This window comes from Schistocerca piceifrons, chromosome 2 (assembly GCF_021461385.2).
Source record: "Schistocerca piceifrons isolate TAMUIC-IGC-003096 chromosome 2, iqSchPice1.1, whole genome shotgun sequence".
Classification (NCBI taxonomy): Eukaryota; Metazoa; Arthropoda; class Insecta; order Orthoptera; family Acrididae; genus Schistocerca; species Schistocerca piceifrons.
The window spans coordinates 559,799,885-559,818,718 of NC_060139.1; positions in this window are offsets into that span (position 1 = coordinate 559,799,885).

The following is an 18,834-nucleotide window of genomic DNA, read 5'->3' on the forward strand; positions in this document are numbered from 1 at the left end:
CAGTTCTAGTATAATATATTTGTCCAATGAATACCCGTTTATCATCTGCATTTCTTCTTGGTGTAGCAATTTTAATGGCCAGTAGTGTATTTGCCACTTCCTTGTTGCAGATTTACAGGAGTCACGATTTCTTCTCTAAACTTGCCTTAGTAAAAATGCATCATTGACAAGCCCTTAATGAAAGTTCCTTACCTATCTTTCTATCTTCTAGTTCCCTCGCCCAAATCATCGTCATCTGAATATCATGAAAAAATAACTTAAATGCAAATTTCTATTTTCGACACTGTGAATAAATTTTGCAATTTAAATCGATCGTTATATCAGAAACGGCGTCAGGATATTAAAGGTTCTGCATAACTTTGAGGCGTTAGATGTGAACTGGTTGTACCGTGTGGTATTTCTTTCCCCAAATACTCGAACCTTTCACATTGAATTAGGGTTTAAAAACCTTTAGGCCGGAGCGCATACCGCATGAAGCCTCTCCGCGAGGAGGGAAAAATGTGCTGGAATTCCATGTTATTAGCAAATTTCTCACTGCATACAATGTACATGTCTCTTTCAATTATTGAAAAGAAATTTTCTGTAATATGTTCCTCTCATGTCTGGCACATCTTTCCATTACGCCCTTCGATGCAAATGGAAGTAGGCGACGCTTTCTAAAAGCTTTTCCAGAGCAAGATCAAGTATACTGCATATCTTATTGAATATATAATATCTCCAAATTGTGACGTGATCGACCTGATGTCCGGTGGTACGAATAACGGTAGTGGAGGACACATCCATACTCAAAAATAGCAAGCAAGGGCGCTGATGTTATGGTGTACCGATAATGATCGTCAGACTGCGCACTGCTGTCTTACATCAGCTGATAACCGCTCTGCAATTTATTATGGAGCGAGGGTATAAGAAAATGTTTCTGACCCTTTAGTCGAATGGAGACATTAAACATGGATATTTCCCTGGCATTTTTCAAACGAGAAGGAGCTTTCATAATTTCTTTGTTGATGCAGAACTCATAAAGACTGAAAAAAGAAGGTTGTTAGTGCAATGGATCAAATATTCATCTCTTCACTTGATGACAAACTCATTAAGACTGTTCGCAGATCGTGCGGTTGTCTATAAGAAAGTAGTAACGCCAGAAGACAGTATCGATTTTCAGTATACCCTATAGAGGACTGTGAAGGGTGGGGGTCCTGTCAGTTGATCCTGAACTTAGATAAATGTAACACATTGCGCGCACGCAGGAAAAGAAATCCACTATTGTATAGCTGCACTATTGATGAAAAGTTGCAGGAAATAGTATCTATCGTAAAATATCTTGGAGTAACTATAAACAGCGACCTTAAGTGGAATGAGCACATAAAACAAATAGTAGAAAAAGCAGATGCCATACTTCAATATTTTAAACATAGCTGCACAACAGCAACGGTTTCACGTAATAAAATTATAAACAGCCGACCAGTTGCAATGGATAAAAAAATTCTTTACCTAGGTTTCGACAAATATAAATTTGTCTTCGTCAGAAGGTAGCAATTTTGCATTAGTAAGGACTAATGTAAGGACTAATGTACCATCGCCGGCGATGGTAAATTAGTCCTTACTAATGTAAAATTGCTACCTTCTGAAGAAGACAAATTTATATCTGTCGAAACCTAGGTAAAGAATTTCTTTATCCATTGCAACTGGTCGGCTGTTTATAATTTTATTAGATGCCATACTGATATTCAAAGCAAAAACCTTAAGGAAATGTATCTAATCCACGAACCAAGTGGCTTATAAGACGCTTGTTCGATTGATTTTTGAGTACTGTTATTCAACCTGCGATCCTTACCAGGTAAGACTGATAGAGGAGATAGAGAAAATCCAACGAAGAATGGCGCGTTTCGTCACGGGATCGTTTAGTCGGTGCGAGAGCGTTACAGAGATGCTCAACAAACTCCACTGACGACGTCGCAAGAGCGGTATTGTGCGTCACACGGAGAGGATTACTATTGACATTTTGAGACAGCACTTTCCGGGAAGAGTGGGACAACATATTACTTCCTCCCATGTGCATCTCTCGAAAAGACTACGACGAGAAAATATGGAAAATTAGAGCCAATACAGAGGCTTACCGGCAATCATTCTTCCCACGTGCCACTTTGGAGCGGAACAGAGATAGGGGGATGAGTTAGGGGTAGCACATCCCCCTCCACACAGTGGGGTGGCTTTCAGAGTGACGTGTAGATGTAGTTACGACTTTTGGAAGCGGGAAGGCATTATCCGTGCTGTACTGTTATACACATTGCTTCCTAAGGCATGTTGTGTCTGTGTGTTGTACCAAGATTTAAATAACATGGGGCGTGAACTGCAAATAGCCAAATACTTGTGTTCGCCACACCAAAATCATAGGTATTTTAAGAACCGCCTTATAAGCGACATTGCTACTGAACTTCCACTAAACCGCCTCGGAATGTATATAAATAAACGACTAAAACCTTCACTCGGCCCCATTTGCGGACTGTCTGCCTAATGGTTTCATGGAGCCGGAAAATAAGATTTTCAGCATTCCAAATAATTAATGATTGAATTCAAAAATTTAAACTACTGTTGTAATCAAATGCTTAAGAGGTATAATATTACGTTATAACTTTAACACAATGAGTGAAGCGTTTTAAGTTAGAAACTGTGTATATATCTTACGGCAGCGTAACCCACGGCACGCAGAATACACATATTTCATGTTATATATATACATTGACATCATTATTCTGCAACTCGCAACCAAGTACCTGGAAGTGGGTTCCTCGAACTACTTTCAAGCTATTTCTCTACTTTTCCACTCTCGACAAGTGCTTGGGAAAAACAAACACTTAAATCTTTCCATGCGAACACTGATTCTTCTTATTTTATTACAATCATCATTTCTCCCTAGCGCACCAATAAAACATTTTCGCACTCTGATGATAAAGATTGTCATTGAAATTTCATGAGAAGATCTATCGCAACGAAAAACTGCTTTATTTTAATTATTGCCACCCAGGTATCAACACATTTGTAAAGCCATGAGACGTTTGAAGCTATTTCATTCATAGGTTCTTCAAAGAATTGGAGGCTGGAGAGGTTCCTGGTGTTATTACTGACCGAAATTTGTCAGTGTATGTTCTTTTACTAATATAGTATAGACTGATACGACGCAACCTCTGAACAGTCTCATATGGCAGGACAAGCTATCGCCGTCATTGCCTTACTTACGCGACAATCGAAGACAGTTCGCCTGCTTCTGTGCATCTGTGTGTGATTTTCGGAAACAAAAAATAATGTTAAGTGTACTTCTCATGTACCAAATGTTTAAATCGAAGACATCAAAATAAAACTAATACTTTTTACTATCAGCAGTCACGAGTTTTCGCGTGAAGGTCACCCACTTCACACGCCTGCGCTACGGTCAGGCGGGAGGGCAGCTTTGTACATGGGCCTCCTTATCAAGCAGCCGCCAAGGTCTCCTGGCTAGCCACTTATCTACACGGAAAGCGCAGCAGGAGCTTGGAAACTCGAGCTGCCTCCGGCCCTCGCTTTGCGCTCGAAGCACGACTGGAAGTCTCTGCTATTGGCGACTCCAGTAGAGATGATGTTTTCCTTTTTCACTCCTTAGCGACGTATGTGCTGGGATTGTGATTTTGTGATTATTGAAAACTGTTCTGGCCTGCGAATAGTATTCTGAACCCTAGCTTTCGTGGGTAGTGCGCTCCTGAGCTATCCGAGCACGCTTCACGAATCGATGAAAAGCTTTAACATGCCACTGGTTGCCTTCATTATCTGTCAAACTCCACAGAAATCTCTCACTATGTGCTGCATTAACATCCTTTGAGTAGGATTGTTAGGTGCGCTGAGGAAGCCCAGTTGCTAACGCATTGAAAGCAGAAGGTAGCGAACTGAAATCGAACACCTGTACGCCACGAAGTTTTTATCTGCAAACATCACTATTGCGTGTTGGCCTCTAGAGCTTAAAAACTTATCGCTGAAGTCCTTGAGGTTAGCCGAACCTCTGTTGCAACCATTTCCGTTGTCCTTGTTAGTAAAGATGTGCTTTAAATGTAAAATTTTCGATTAAGCCCCGTCTAATTTGACTCATGTCATCCATGACCTACCTTAGCTACAAGTACAGCACTTCTTGAGCGTATTACATGTTACAGTTTACGTTCGCACGCGCTGAAGGCCGTGTTCCACGCGCTGTCCTCGTATTTGGATGGAGCCATGCACTGGTTTCTTCAATGAGTTACAGTTCATTCCAATACTGCTGGATCATTTCGTAAATCTTGGCAAACTGTACATCTTGCTGCAGCAGTTCTTCAAACAATATAAACGTGAGTGCTGCATTCTTCTCGTCTGAGATTATCCGGACGGAAAAATCCAGTGGATTGAGGGCAGATGGAAACCAAGCTACACACATTGCTCGACCGACACACCTTCGATTATATCGAAGCGTGAGATTTCTTCTTACATCAACAGGAAAATGTATCGGTGCCGCATCATGCATGTACCATATTTGGCTCGTTGGTTGGATGCTTAAAGGGACCAAACTACTAGGCCATCAGACCCTTTGACCTCGAACAGACTATGTGACGGTAGACTGGAGATAGCCTACTGCGCAAAATCCTTGGGAAGAAAATCCCAAGGGCTACCAACGTCAGCGAAGCTGAGATAAGGAACAAAAAGCAGAAAGCCAGATAGAGGAAGAAAGGCAAGCAGTGCTCCCCATCTATGTACCAGCCGGAAGCCCCTGACACTTACCAGAGGTACTGTACTCCGAGATTGCCTTGAAAAGACTAGCAACACGTGCAGGGCAAGACAAGCACAGAGAGACAGAAGCCGACTAAGTCTAGGAGATCACACGAGAATGGGAGGAGGGAAGAGAAGAGTAAAAGGGCAGGTGGGGTGAAGACCGGGATGGACCACCAAGTCCAGACCACTGTAGCTCGGTCTGTACAAAGGGGACAACAGAGTAATCTGCCAACCTGTCAAAGGGCCGATAAGGTTAAATGGCCCTCCCTGAAAGAGAATGGTAAAATACCGCTTCACGAATAAAACATAAAACTAATTCAGCCGCTAGGGCATCGTCTCCTAACACTAGGGGCAGCGAGTCAGGAAGATTAAGATTCTGTCGCAGGGTGGCTATGTTGGGACAGTCCAGCTAAATGAAGACCACTGTCAAACGGGAGCCACAACGACAGTGGGGTAGGTCTTCGCTACGGAGGAGATGACCATGAGTCAGCCAAGTATGGGCGATGCGGAACCAGCAAACGATGGTAGAGTCCTTGTGAGAAGCCTGCATGGAGGACCTCCACAGAATCGTAGTCTCCTTTATCACCTGTAGTTTGTTTAGTGAAGTCACAGTAAGCCATTCCGTATCCCATGCACCTAAAACTTGACGGCGTAATTTCCAGAATACCGATCTCAAGAGTCGGTTCACTGGTAGGCAGTTAGGCGTGGCTATCGACGAGTTCATTCCCCGGCCTCCTGATGCGGCCCGGGGTCCAGACGAAGGTCCGCACTGTTCAAGGGCATACAGGGAATCCTGGATCGCAATGACTAATGGTTGGCGAGTTTAGCACTGGGCGAGAGCTTGGTAACTGCTCAAGGAGTCGCTGCAGATGAGAAAGGACCCCACCAGTGCAGTAATGGATATGCTCAAGGGCTCGAGAGAATCTGCAGTTCAAATATTCTTGTATTGACTACGACAATATTTCATGCTGAGGTCAGTGGCGTTTCGTAACAGCACATTCGCAATTATCTCACAAACGAAGCCTCTGTGGACCTACATTTACTGAAACGTTTTGCCGTCTTTCCTACGAGGGTTAAATGCCTCCAAGTTCGTTAATTGGGTTTTGACGGGAATATTTTAATAAATCAAACCCAGAAATAATGCTTAGAATGTGATCTTTAATTACCAATATTCACTTTTTCACAAATTACTAGCCAATTGGATACATTTCTGCCAACGATGAACAAGTTTCCTGAAGCCGTCACGGAAGAAGCCGACACTCTGTTTCCGCAACCACAGTCTCACAGTTCCCGCAACGTCTTCATCAGAAGTGTCTCCTGTCACAATTGAATAGAGAAAGGCGTCACCTTCATTTTCGTAACGGGAGAGGAGTTCCTGGCAAATTTCAAGTCTGTGCGCTTTCATTTCGGGAGTCAGCATCCGGGATACCCATCGTGCGTAGATCTTCTGATAACCAAGCAAAGCAATAATGTGACCCATACGCTCTTGTGAAATGCCGACTGTACTTGCTATTTCTCTCTGAAAGATACGACGATAGTCTTGAATCAACATGTCAACATTTTGCTTGTGAAACTCTGTGGTTGCTGTCACAGGACGTCCAACTCTCTGTTTGTCATGCAGGTCAGATGTTCCCGCTTCAACATCTTTAAACTTACTCGCCCAACGATGTACAGTATTCACATCAACACAATCACCACAAACTGATTTCATTCTCTGATGAATCTGCTTTGGGGTGGCACTTTCTGCCGTCAAGAATTCAGTGAGTGCACGTTGCTTAAATAGCATTGACCGACCGTATGTGCAGAGTTCCATACTTTACACTGTAACAACACAACCGTTCAATGCTAAGGCTTCCCGCCAACTCGAGCTATAGAGAAGAGGCTACAGAATACGCCAGTACCTGCCATATACCAATGCCGCCAACTGTTGAAGAGTTACGAAGATGGAGGCATTACTTTTCAGTCAACCCTCGTAGTATAGCTTCACGCCTGTGAATTTTCGCTATTAGTCATGTTTACATATACATATATACTCCTCAAGCCACAGTATGATGCGTGGTGCAGGGTACCTTGTACCACTACCTGCCATTGCTTTATTTTCCCCACTCGCAAATGGAACAAGGGAATAACGACTGTCCATATACCTCTGTACGGGACCTAGTTTCTCTTATCTTGTCTCCATGACCCTTTTGCGACATGTATGTCGGCGGCAGCCGCAAATGTCGACACTCTAAATTTCTCTCAATAGTGTTTCACAAAATCAATGGACTGAAAGAAGAACGTGTCCATTATTGAGGAACTCACTATCCTCAGGAGCCTTTCTTCCCGCGTCAACCAAGTATTCACTAGTTCTTGGCCCTATTCTGAGAAGAGATGGGGAAAATGTAGAGAAAACAATCATGGAAGGAAGGTTGAGGGTAAGATCAGCGAGCAGGTGAACACATCAGATCAAGAGATCTGGTCTACGCCTTCAGCAGGCTCTATGAGAAGCCTGCAACTGTCCAGGATGGAGACCCTTGGTTGATGGGGTCACGAAGCTCAGCAATGAATCCAGCGGCTTGTGACGAGTGTTTCGTGAAAAGAACGTGTTCTATCTAGGGATTCCCACTTGAGTTCTGGAAGCGTTACTGTAATACTCGCGTGTTGATCGAACCTACCGATGAAAGTTCTAGCAGTCCGCCTCTGAGCTGCATCGATTTCTTCTAGTCCGACCTGCGATTCCAAATACTCGAGCTGCACTCAGGCATTGGTCGTACTAGTGTTGTGTATGTGGTCTCCTTTGAGATAAACTACATATTCCTAAAATTATCGTCATCCTTTCGGCTTCCATACTACCAGCTTTAGGATGCTCGTCCCATTTCATACCGTTTTGTAACGTTGTTGTTGTTGTGGTCTTCAGTCCTGAGACTGGTTTGATGCAGCTCTCCATGCTAATCTATCCTGTCCAAGCTTCTTCATCTCCCAGTACCTCCTGCAGCCTACATCCTTCTGAATCTGCTTAGTGTACTCATCTCTTGGTCTCCCTCTATGATTTTTACCATCCACACGGGCCTCCAGTACTAAATTGGTGATCCCTTGATGCCTCAGAACATGTCCTACCAACCAATCCCTTCTTCTAGTCAAGTTGTGCCACAAACTCCTCTTCTCCCCAATTCTATCCAATACCTCCTCATTAGTTATGTGATCTACCCATCTAATCTTCAGCATTCTTCTGTAGCACCACATTTCGAAAGCTTCTATTCTCTTTTTGTCTAAACTATTTATCGTCCACGTTTCACTTCCATACATAGCTACACTCCATACTAATACTTTCAGAAACGACTTCCTAACACTTAAATCAATACTCGATGTTAACAAATTTCTCTTCTTCAGAAACCCCTTTCCTTGCCATTGCCAGTCTACATTTTATATCCTCTCTACTTCGACCATCATCAGTTATTTTGCTCCCCAAATAGCAAAACTCCATTACTACATTAAGTGTCTCATTTCCTAATTTAATTAATTCGACTACATTCCATTATCCTTGTTTTGCTTTTGTTGATGTTCATCTTATACCCTCCTTTCAAGACACTGTCCATTCCGTTCAACTGCTCTTCCAAGTCCTTTGCTGTTTCTGACAGAATTACAATGTCATCGGCGAACCCCAAAATTTTTTATTTCTTTTCCATGGATTTTAATTCCTACTCCGAACTTTTCTTTTGTTTCCTTTAGTGCTTGCTCAATATACAGACTGAATAACATTTGGAGAGGCTACAGCCCTATCTCACTCCCTTCCTAACCACTGCTTCCCTTTCATGTCCCTCGACTAACTGCCATCTGGTTTATGTACAAATTGTAAATAGCCTTTCGCTCCCTGTATTTTACCCCTGCTACCTTCTGCATTTGAAAGAGAGTATTCCAGTCAACATTGTAAAAAGCTTTCTCCAAGTCTACAAATGCTAGAAACGTAGGTTTGCCTTTCCTTAATCTTTCTTCTAAGGTAAGTCGTAGGGTTAGTATTGCCTCACGTGTTCCAACAATTCTACGGAATCCAAACTGATTTTCCCCAAGGTCGGCTTCTACCAGTTTTTCCATTCGTCTGTAAGGAATTCGCGTTAGTATTTTCCAGCTGTGACTTATTAAACTGATAGTTCGGTAATTTTCGCATCTGTCAACACCTGCTTTCTATGGGATTGGAATTATTATATTCTTCTTGAAGTCTGAGGGAATTTCGCCTGTCTCATACATCTTGCCCACCAGATGGTAGAGTTTTGTCAGGACTGGCTCTCCCAAGGCCGTCAGTAGTTCAAATGGAATGTTGTCTGCTCCTGGGGCCTTGTTTCGACTTAGGTCTTTCAGTGCTCTGTCAAACTCTTCACGCAGTATCATATCTCCCACTTCATCTTCATCTACCTCCTCTTCCACTTGCATAATATTGTCCTCAAGAACATCGCCCCTGTATGGACCCTCTATATACTCCTTCCACCTTTCTGCTTTCCCTTCTTTGCTTAGATCTGGGTTTCCATCTGAGCTCTTGATATTGTTGCAAGTGGTTCTCTTTTCTCCAAAGGTCTCTTTAATTTTCCTGTAGGCAGTATCTATTTTACCCCTCGTGAAATAAGTCTCTACATCCTTACATTTGTCCTCTAGCCATCCCTCTTTAGCCATTTTGCACTTCCTGTCGATCTCATTTTTGAGACGTTTGTATTCCTTTTTGCCTGCTTCACTTACTGCATTTTTGTATTTTCTCCTTTCATCAATTAAATTCAGTATCTCTTCTGTTACCCAAGGATTTCTACTAGCCCTCGTCTTTTTACCTACTTGATCCTCTGCTGCCTTCACTACTTCATTCCTCAGAGCTACCTATTCTTCTTCTACTGTGTTTCTTTCCCCCCTTCCTGTCAATTGTTCCTTTATGCTCTCCCTGAAACTCTGTACAACCTCTGGTTTAGTCAGTTTATCCAGGTCCCATCTCCTTAAGTTCCCACATTTTTGCAGTTTCTTCAGTTTTAATCTACAGGTCTTAACCAATAGATTGTGGTCAGAGTCCATATCTGCCCCTGGAAATGTCTTACAATTTAAAACCTGGTTCCTAAATCTCTGTCTTGCCATTATATAATCTATCTGATACCTTTTAGTATTTCCAGGATTCTTCCATGTATACAACCTTCTTTTATGATTCTTGAACCAAGTGTTAGCTATGATTAAGTTATGCTTTGTGCAAAATTCTACCAGACGGCTTCCTCTTTCATTTCTTAGCCCCAATCCATATTCACCTACTACGTTTCCTTCTCTCCCTTTTCCTACTATCGAATTCCAGTCACCCATGACTATTAAATTTTCGTCTCCCTTCACTACCTGAATAATTTCTTTTATTTCATCACACATTTCATCAATTTCTTCATCATCTGCAGAGCTAGTTGGCATATAAACTTGTACTACTGTGGTAGGCGTGAGCTTCGTGTCTATCTTGTAACGTTACATCTCCATATTTAATCGACGTTACTATGTCAAGCAGCGCACCACTAATACTGTATCCGAGTATTACGTGGCTGCTTTTCCTACTCAACTGCGTTAACTTACATTTTTCTACAATTAGAGCAAGCTATCACTCATCGCATCAAATAGAAATTGTGTTTAAGTCCTCCCGCATCGTCTAAGTCACTCAACCACGCTTCCCTGTATCCTACAGCGTCAGCAGCATACCAGATTAGTACACACACATACACACGCACACACACACACACACTCTCTCACACACACACACTTTTTTCGCGACAAAATAGCGGCTTCAGTCGAGCATTATTGGAAAATTATCTGATAATCGCCTTTGGCGTCAACACCTCATGGAATTCGAGAGCTACATGTTCTCCCTCACAGGTCGGATCTCACCCCACCTCACGCAGAGTCTCATTTTAGACGTGAGCCATGGCGAAAGTTGACGGCGTGCACCAGCGGCTGAGCGGACCCTTCAGAACACTGACTTGCGAGGCGGCGGCGGGCGCGCGGCAACGCTATCAGGTGTCGGCCAGCGACCTGCTGCTCCAGAGGAATCTCTCTCTTCTCTACGCGTGGTTGCCTCATTACCCGTTGTTTAAAGTACCGACTTAATGCGTCCGGTCAGGTCTGTGCTTTCAAGAAAAATGAAGCGTTAAAACTTACTGCTGGAGTTATGGCTTGAAGAAAGGAAACAAAGTTTAACGTCCCGTCGACAGCACAGTCACTAGTGTTGGAGGAGAAACTCGGATTACGAAAGGAGGGGGAAGGAAATCGGCCGTGCCCTCTTCAAAAGAACCATCCTGGCATTTTCCTGGAGCGGTTTAGAGAAATCGCGGAAAACCCAAATCTGGATGGCCGGATGAGGTTTCAACTGTAGTCCTCCCAAATGCGAGTGCTGTGTGCTAACCACTGCGCCACCTCGATCGGTAGGGCTTAAAGGGTTCGCAACGAGAAGTCAACCCCTTAGAAAGATGTATCTACCAAAATAACTGTCCTAGGGGTACTGCTACGAAAGTAACAGTCCTAGGGATGCTACCTTCTCTCCCCACTGAACGCAAGCATGTCAAAGAAAATCTTATTAAATTATTTCGGCACAGCAGATAAATCTCACGAAATTTATAGCGGAACGATGTGAAGTGAAAATCCTACTACCCCTCCGTCCATTTAATGCTGTGACTCGCTTTTAGAAATTGTCAGCGTTTATCGGGAACGGTTTATTTGGTTTTCAAACCACTCACCGAAATGTTCTGACTTGTCCCCTAAAGCACAGACAATACATCGTTTGAAGAAAACAAACATTGATCTTTCTCCAGCAGTACGTAGTCCATAATAGGAGGGAAATAAAGATACGAATAGCTGATAGGAGGTTCATCAAGAGCTGTCCGAGGTCGTTGTTTCGTTTTGCTTTAGGGCAAAAAAAACAACTGGGGTCACACGCGCCCAAGTCAGAACTATAGAACACGAGGGACAAAGAGGAGTTAAAAAACGACTATATGTCAGTCCCAAGTGACATTAGAGAAAACAGCTAAAAAAAAGGGACATGAAGAAATGGATAAAAAGACACCATACAGAAACCGAGGTCCAAAACTAAAAATTAAGTTGGAGGATAAAAAGTAAAGTGCGGTCGAAGCCCGCGCGTCATTTGCTAAAACGGCCGATAACACAGACAGAAAACCCAAGCGCGAACGCAAACGGTTAAAAAAAATGGGCATTCCATCAGGAAGAGGTGGACATTTATGACTTAGGCGAAATGTGTACAAAATGCTGGGGTAGCGACACTTATCAAACGACGATGCATAAAAAGGCAGTGTACAATACGCAGCCTAGTTAAGATGACCTCCTCTCGGCGGGAGTGCCGAGAGGTCCAAGCCGCTGGGAGAGGCTTAATAAGCCGGAGCTTATTCTCCTGAAGGAAGGATCATTGGTGATGCCAAAGGAACGTCACCTCTTGACAGACGGCAACACAGATATCATCAGAGGGAGTATAGGAATTAGAGGGCTGAGGTACGAAGACTGCAGCATGGCAGCAGCGTGAGCAGCCTCGTTTCCTGGCAGGCCAACATGACCAGGAACCCACAGAAACATCACACTGGCTCCACCAAGACTGAGCAATTGACAATTTTCCTGGATCCGCTGCACTAAGGGACGGGCGGTGTACAGCACACATAGACCTTGAAGGGCGCTGAGTGAGTCTGAGCAGAGGACGCAATTGAAAAGTCCGTGTCGTCCGATGTACTTCGTGGCCTGATACAGGGCGAAGAGTTCTGCTGTAAATACTGAATTTAAATTTATCCATGTTATATGGGTGTTGTTTGAGGTCTGCTACTGTATTATGAGATTATGTGGAATAATTTATACTGCTGCAGTTACTTTTTACTAAAATTTTACTACCACAATGCATTTCGGCAGCACGCTGCCATCATCAGGTGCATTATACAGTTACTTATACATCAGCTGTGTGTGCCAGTGGGGCTAAGAGTAGAAAAATAAACCTGTGTGGAAGGATAAATCTGTTACAGTGTGTACATTATGTGAATAGCATGATTAGGTAATATACACTCCTGGAAATGGAAAAAAGAACACATTGACACCTGTGTGTCAGACCCACCATACTTGCTCCGGACACTGCGAGAGGGCTGTACAAGCAATGATCACACGCACGGCACAGCGGACACACCAGGAACCGCGGTGTTGGCCGTCGAATGGCGCTAGCTGCGCAGCATTTGTGCACCGCCGCCGTCAGTGTCAGCCAGTTTGCCGTGGCATACGGAGCTCCATCGCTGTCTTTAACACTGGTAGCATGCCGCGACAGCGTGGACGTGAACCGTATGTGCAGTTGACGGACTTTGAGCGAGGGCGTATAGTGGGCATGCGGGAGGCCGGGTGGACGTACCGCCGAATTGCTCAACACGTGGGGCGTGAGGTCTCCACAGTACATCGACGTTGTCGCCAGTGGTCGGCGGAAGGTGCACGTGCCCGTCGACCTGGGACCGGACCGCAGCGACGCACGGATGCACGCCAAGACCGTAGGATCCTACGCAGTGCCGTAGGGGACCGCACCGCCACTTCCCAGCAAATTAGGGACACTGTTGCTCCTGGGGTATCGGCGAGGACCATTCGCAACCGTCTCCATGAAGCTGGGCTACGGTCCCGCACACCGTTAGGCCGTCTTCCGCTCACGCCCCAACATCGTGCAGCCCGCCTCCAGTGGTGTCGCGACAGGCGTGAATGGAGGGACGAATGGAGACGTGTCGTCTTCAGCGATGAGAGTCGCTTCTGCCTTGGTGCCAATGATGGTCGTATGCGTGTTTGGCGCCGTGCAGGTGAGCGCCACAATCAGGACTGCATACGACCGAGGCACACAGGGCCAACACCCGGCATCATGGTGTGGGGAGCGATCTCCTACACTGGCCGTACACCACTGGTGATCGTCGAGGGGACACTGAATAGTGCACGGTACATCCAAACCGTCATCGAACCCATCGTTCTACCATTCCTAGACCGGCAAGGGAACTTGCTGTTCCAACAGGACAATGCACGTCCGCATGTATCCCGTGCCACCCAACGTGCTCTAGAAGGTGTAAGTCAACTACCCTGGCCAGCAAGATCTCCGGATCTGTCCCCCATTGAGCATGTTTGGGACTGGATGAAGCGTCGTCTCACGCGGTCTGCACGTCCAGCACGAACGCTGGTCCAACTGAGGCGCCAGGTGGAAATGGCATGGCAAGCCGTTCCACAGGACTACATCCAGCATCTCTACGATCGTCTGCATGGGAGAATAGCAGCCTGCATTGCTGCGAAAGGTGGATATACACTGTACTAGTGCCGACATTGTGCATGCTCTGTTGCCTGTGTCTATGTGCCTGTGGTTCTGTCAGTGTGATCATTTGATGTATCTGACCCCAGGAATGTGTCAATAAAGTTTCCCCTTCCTGGGACAATGAATTCACGGTGTTCTCATTTCAATTTCCAGGAGTGTATTAATACGTTTACTTACATTTCTGTTCGCGATTTCATTTTTTGGCACACAGAGCACAGTAACAGGAGAATCACAACTTAGCATTGTCACAAACGTCTGTTTATATCTTTCCAAAGAGTTTTAAAATCTAAGATAAACTACTCAGAATTTCAAAGAGTGTTTACGTCTTTCCAGAGAGTTATAAAATCTAAACTAAACTACTTACAGTTTCAAACACAGTAATATATACCTGTAGTGAAGATGAGGAATTTTATCTAGATGTATTGGCAATATGGAGAATGTTACATGGATATTTAATGAAAACTATTCTGTCAATGAAATAAACATTTAATGTTGGAGAAGTTTTTTTAAGAAATTAACATTATTACTTCATGGACCTCCTTGAACTAGTACTAAACTACAACTATTTCCATTTAATAATAAAATCTACATGCAACATAGAGATCTTGCAGTAGGTTCAAGCATAGCTGGTACAATTGCCAACATATATATTAACCACCGTGAGCAAAAACCTCTTGCTAAAAAATCAAGCTCTATGGATAAAATCATTTACTATAAACGTTATGTTGATGATACATTACTCCTGGTAGATGGTGACGCAAATGATGTTAACAACATGCTTGACACACTCTATAAACAAGATATAAATATAAAATTCACAATGGAATATGAGAGCAATGGCAGCATCAATTTCCTTGATCTAAACATCAGTAAAGAAAACAATTCGCACATCTTCAAAGTTTACAGAAAGGCATCAGCAACAGATACCACCATACGCAGCACATCCTGTCACCCCACAACACACAAACTTGCTGCATACAGAGCACTAGTTAACAGAGCCAACAATATACCAATGGGTAAATATGCACATCTTGATGAGCTCAGCATGATAAATCAAATAGCTTCAGCAAAAGGCTATGATGAAGTATTAATTGATAACCTTACACAAAAAAGGAAAAACAATAATAAACAACCTTCCACATATGAAATGAAAAAAAAACGCGGTTTGCACACCTTTCACAGGCGAACTCTCCTACAAAATAGCAAACATTCTCAGAGCACAAAACATTAACATTGCTTTTACAACACACAACAAACTGCAACACACACTGAGACATAGTATATACACTCACAATCAGGCATCTACAAAATAGTATGTAATCCCTGCAGATCCCTCTATATAGGCCAAACTGGGAGAGACTTCCAAACAAGATATAATGAACAGATAAGTGCTTATGCACTAACAATTACAATAATCAGCAACAGCCACCCACATAAAAGACACAGGCCATCCATTCCATGATATTGCAAATGATCTTCCTATATTCCATAAAAAGAATAAGGGACACCAAATGGACTCATATGAAGAACTGGTAATCTTCATTCATGGCACAGCTCATGAAAATGTATTATTAAATGATAAGCTTGAAAGTAATAATGTTACCTTCTTCAAAAACTTCTCCAACATTAAATGTTTATTTCATTGACAGAATAGTTTTCATTAAGCATCCATGTAACATTCACCATCTTGTCAATACATCTACATAAAATTCCTCATCTTCACTACAGGTCTATATTACTGTGTTTAAAACTGTAAGTAGTTTAGTTTAGATTTTATAACTCTCGGGAAAGATGTTAACAGTCTTTGAAATTCTAAGTAGTTTATCTTAGATTTTAAAACTCTTTGGAAAGATATAAACAGACGTTTGTGAAAATTCTAAGTTGTGATTCTTCTGTTACTGTGTTCTGTGTGCCAAAAAATGAAATCGCCAACAGAAATGTAAGTAAACGTATTAATATATTACCTAATCATGCTGTTCACATAATGTACACACTGTAACAGATTTATCCTTCCACACAGTTTTTTTTTTCGATTCTTAACCCCACTGGCACACACAGCTAATGTACATAACCTATCAGCTGATGTATAAGTAACTTTATAATGCACCTGATGATGGCAGCATGCTGTCGAAATGCATTGTGCTAATAAAATATTAGTAAAAAGTGACTACAGCAGTATAAATTATTCCACATAATGTAAATACTGAGCAGTGTCCCGGAAGCCGATATTGAAAGACACGGGGGCCAATGACGAAAGCACATCCTACTGCACGGTTAGTCCGAGAGTCACCACAGTCAAGGTATTATCGCGAAGTTCCATGTGAAGGTCGTGAAACTGAAGGCGATAGAGCGAGGCTGGAGTAGTGTCCTTAGGAAGCGAATGATGGCCAAGGTTAATATGGATAGCTTCACGAAGCGAAGGTGATGAAGTGTTCACACTCACTGGGAAAGTTGCAGGTAGTGTGAAGTTAAGCTGCCGCAGCAAGTGCTAAAAGCAGACTCTAGGAGGTAACGGAGAAGGATGCGTCCCATACTGGCGATCAAGAGAATCATCGAAGAAGAAGGCATAGGATGGGTGGCCACGCATGGCAAACAAACGGCATGCATACCTGGCGGCGGTAGGACAGTGGTAGTTCAGCAGCTTTAGCTTACAGACTCTCAACTAGGCTGGTGTAAAAGGCGGCTGTGGCCAAACGGATGCCTCGATGGTGGATAGTGTTGAGACGGCGTGAGAGGGTTGAACGTGCAGAAGCATAAACAAAGCAGGCATAGTCGAGTTTCGAATGGACAAGGGACCGGTACAAACGGATGTGGGTGGTTCGATCGGCACCCCTGGGAGTACCATTGAAGATACGTAAGACACTGAGGAACCGGAACCGCGTACAATGGGCTGCCAGGTAAGAGACATGGGAGGACCACGAGAGTTTCCTGTCGAGCATCACCCCCAAGAATTTCGTAGTTTCAACGAACGGAAGGGCAACAGGACCGAGATGTAAAGATGAGAGAAACCATTTGCACCGCCAGAAATTCATACAGACGGTTTTTTCAGTGGAAAAACGAAAGCCATTGCCGATGCTCCAGGTATAAAGACGATCAAGACAGCGCTGAAGACGCCGCTCAGTGAGATATTTCCGTTGAGAACTGCAATAGACTGCAGAATCGTCAGCAAAAATGGAGCCGGAGATGCCCGCCGAGAGACAGGCCATTATAGGGTTAACGGCGATAGCAAAGAGGACGACACTCAGGACGGAAACCTGAGGCACGCCGTTTTCCTGGATAAAGGTTCCCAACAAGGCAGAACCCACACGCACCTTCAAAACTCGGTCTTTTAAAAATTCTTGAAGGAAACAGGGCAGGCGGCCAAGGAAGCCCCATGTGTAAAGAGTACGGAGGATACCATTTCTCCAGCAGGTGTTGTAGGCCTTCTCCAAATCGAAAAACATAGCCACAGTCTGGGATTTCCGCAGAAAATCATTCATGACATGGATGGACAAAGTAACGAGATGATCAACTGCACAACGCCGCGCTCGAAATCCACACTGTGCATTTGTTAGTAAATTGCGCTACTCGAGCCACCGTACCAGCGGCGCATGAATCATACGTTGCCTCACCTTGCAAACGCAGCTGGTGAAAGAGATGAGGCGGTAGATAGAAGTAAGGTTCATGTCCTTACCGGGCTTAGGTATGTGTATGATGGTGGCTTCACGCCACAGTCTGGGAAGTATGCCATCTGCCCAGATGCAGTTGTACGTGTTAAGCAGGAAGTGCGTGCCCGCAAGAGAAAGGTGCTGCAACAACATCTGACTGTGGACAGCATCTGGCTCCAGGCGGAGGACCGGGATGAACTGAGAGCATGATCTAGCTCTCTCTTAGTAAAGGTGGCATTGCAGCACTCACGATTCTGAGAAGAGAAGGGTATCACCCGAGCTCCTCCGCTCGTTTCCGATGAAGTAAGGTAGGGTGATAGTGGGAAGAGATCGAAACTTCCGCAAAACGGCGGCCCAAGGTGTTGGAGGTAGCAATAGGGTCCACGATAACGTGGACTGCTACTGTCAGGGCGGAAACTGACAAATGGATCTTGGTCCCAGGGTGCCGTCGGAAGTTGGCCCACACGAAAGAGGCGGGAGTGGAACTGTTAAAAGAGCTAGTGAATGAAATCCAGCAAGCATCTTTGCTATGTCGAAGAATATGACGACACTTTGCACGCATCTGTTTATAATGAATACAGCTTTCCATCGTAGGATGGCGGTTAAAAACGCGGAGAGCACGTCCCTGTGCTCGAATTGCGTCGCGACACACCTTAGTCCACCAGCGGACTGAGACACGGAGTGCTAAAGAGGAAGTGCGAGGACTGGAACGTTCCACAGCAGTAAGGATAACGTTTGTGACATATTCCACCTGGTCATCGCAACTGGGGAAATCTTGTTCTTCGGACATCGCCAGGGAGGAGTAAAGCTGCCAGTCAGCCTTAGTAAAGTGCCATTTGGGTGTGCAAGCACGTGGGGTAGGAGTCAGCAAACGGATAGCACATGGGAAATGGTTCGGAAAGAACGGACCACTCAAGACGATGGGCAAGCTGGGTAGTTCAGAAGGAGAGGTCCAAATGAGAATAGGTGTGCGAGGAGTCAGAAAGGAAAATGGGTGCTCCATTGTTAAGGCAGAAGAGGTTGAACTGATTAAGAAGATCAACCAAGAGGGCACCTCTCTGACAGGTTCTGGGAGAACCCCAAAGGGGATAGTGCGCATTAAAGTCACCAAGTAGCAGAAATGGT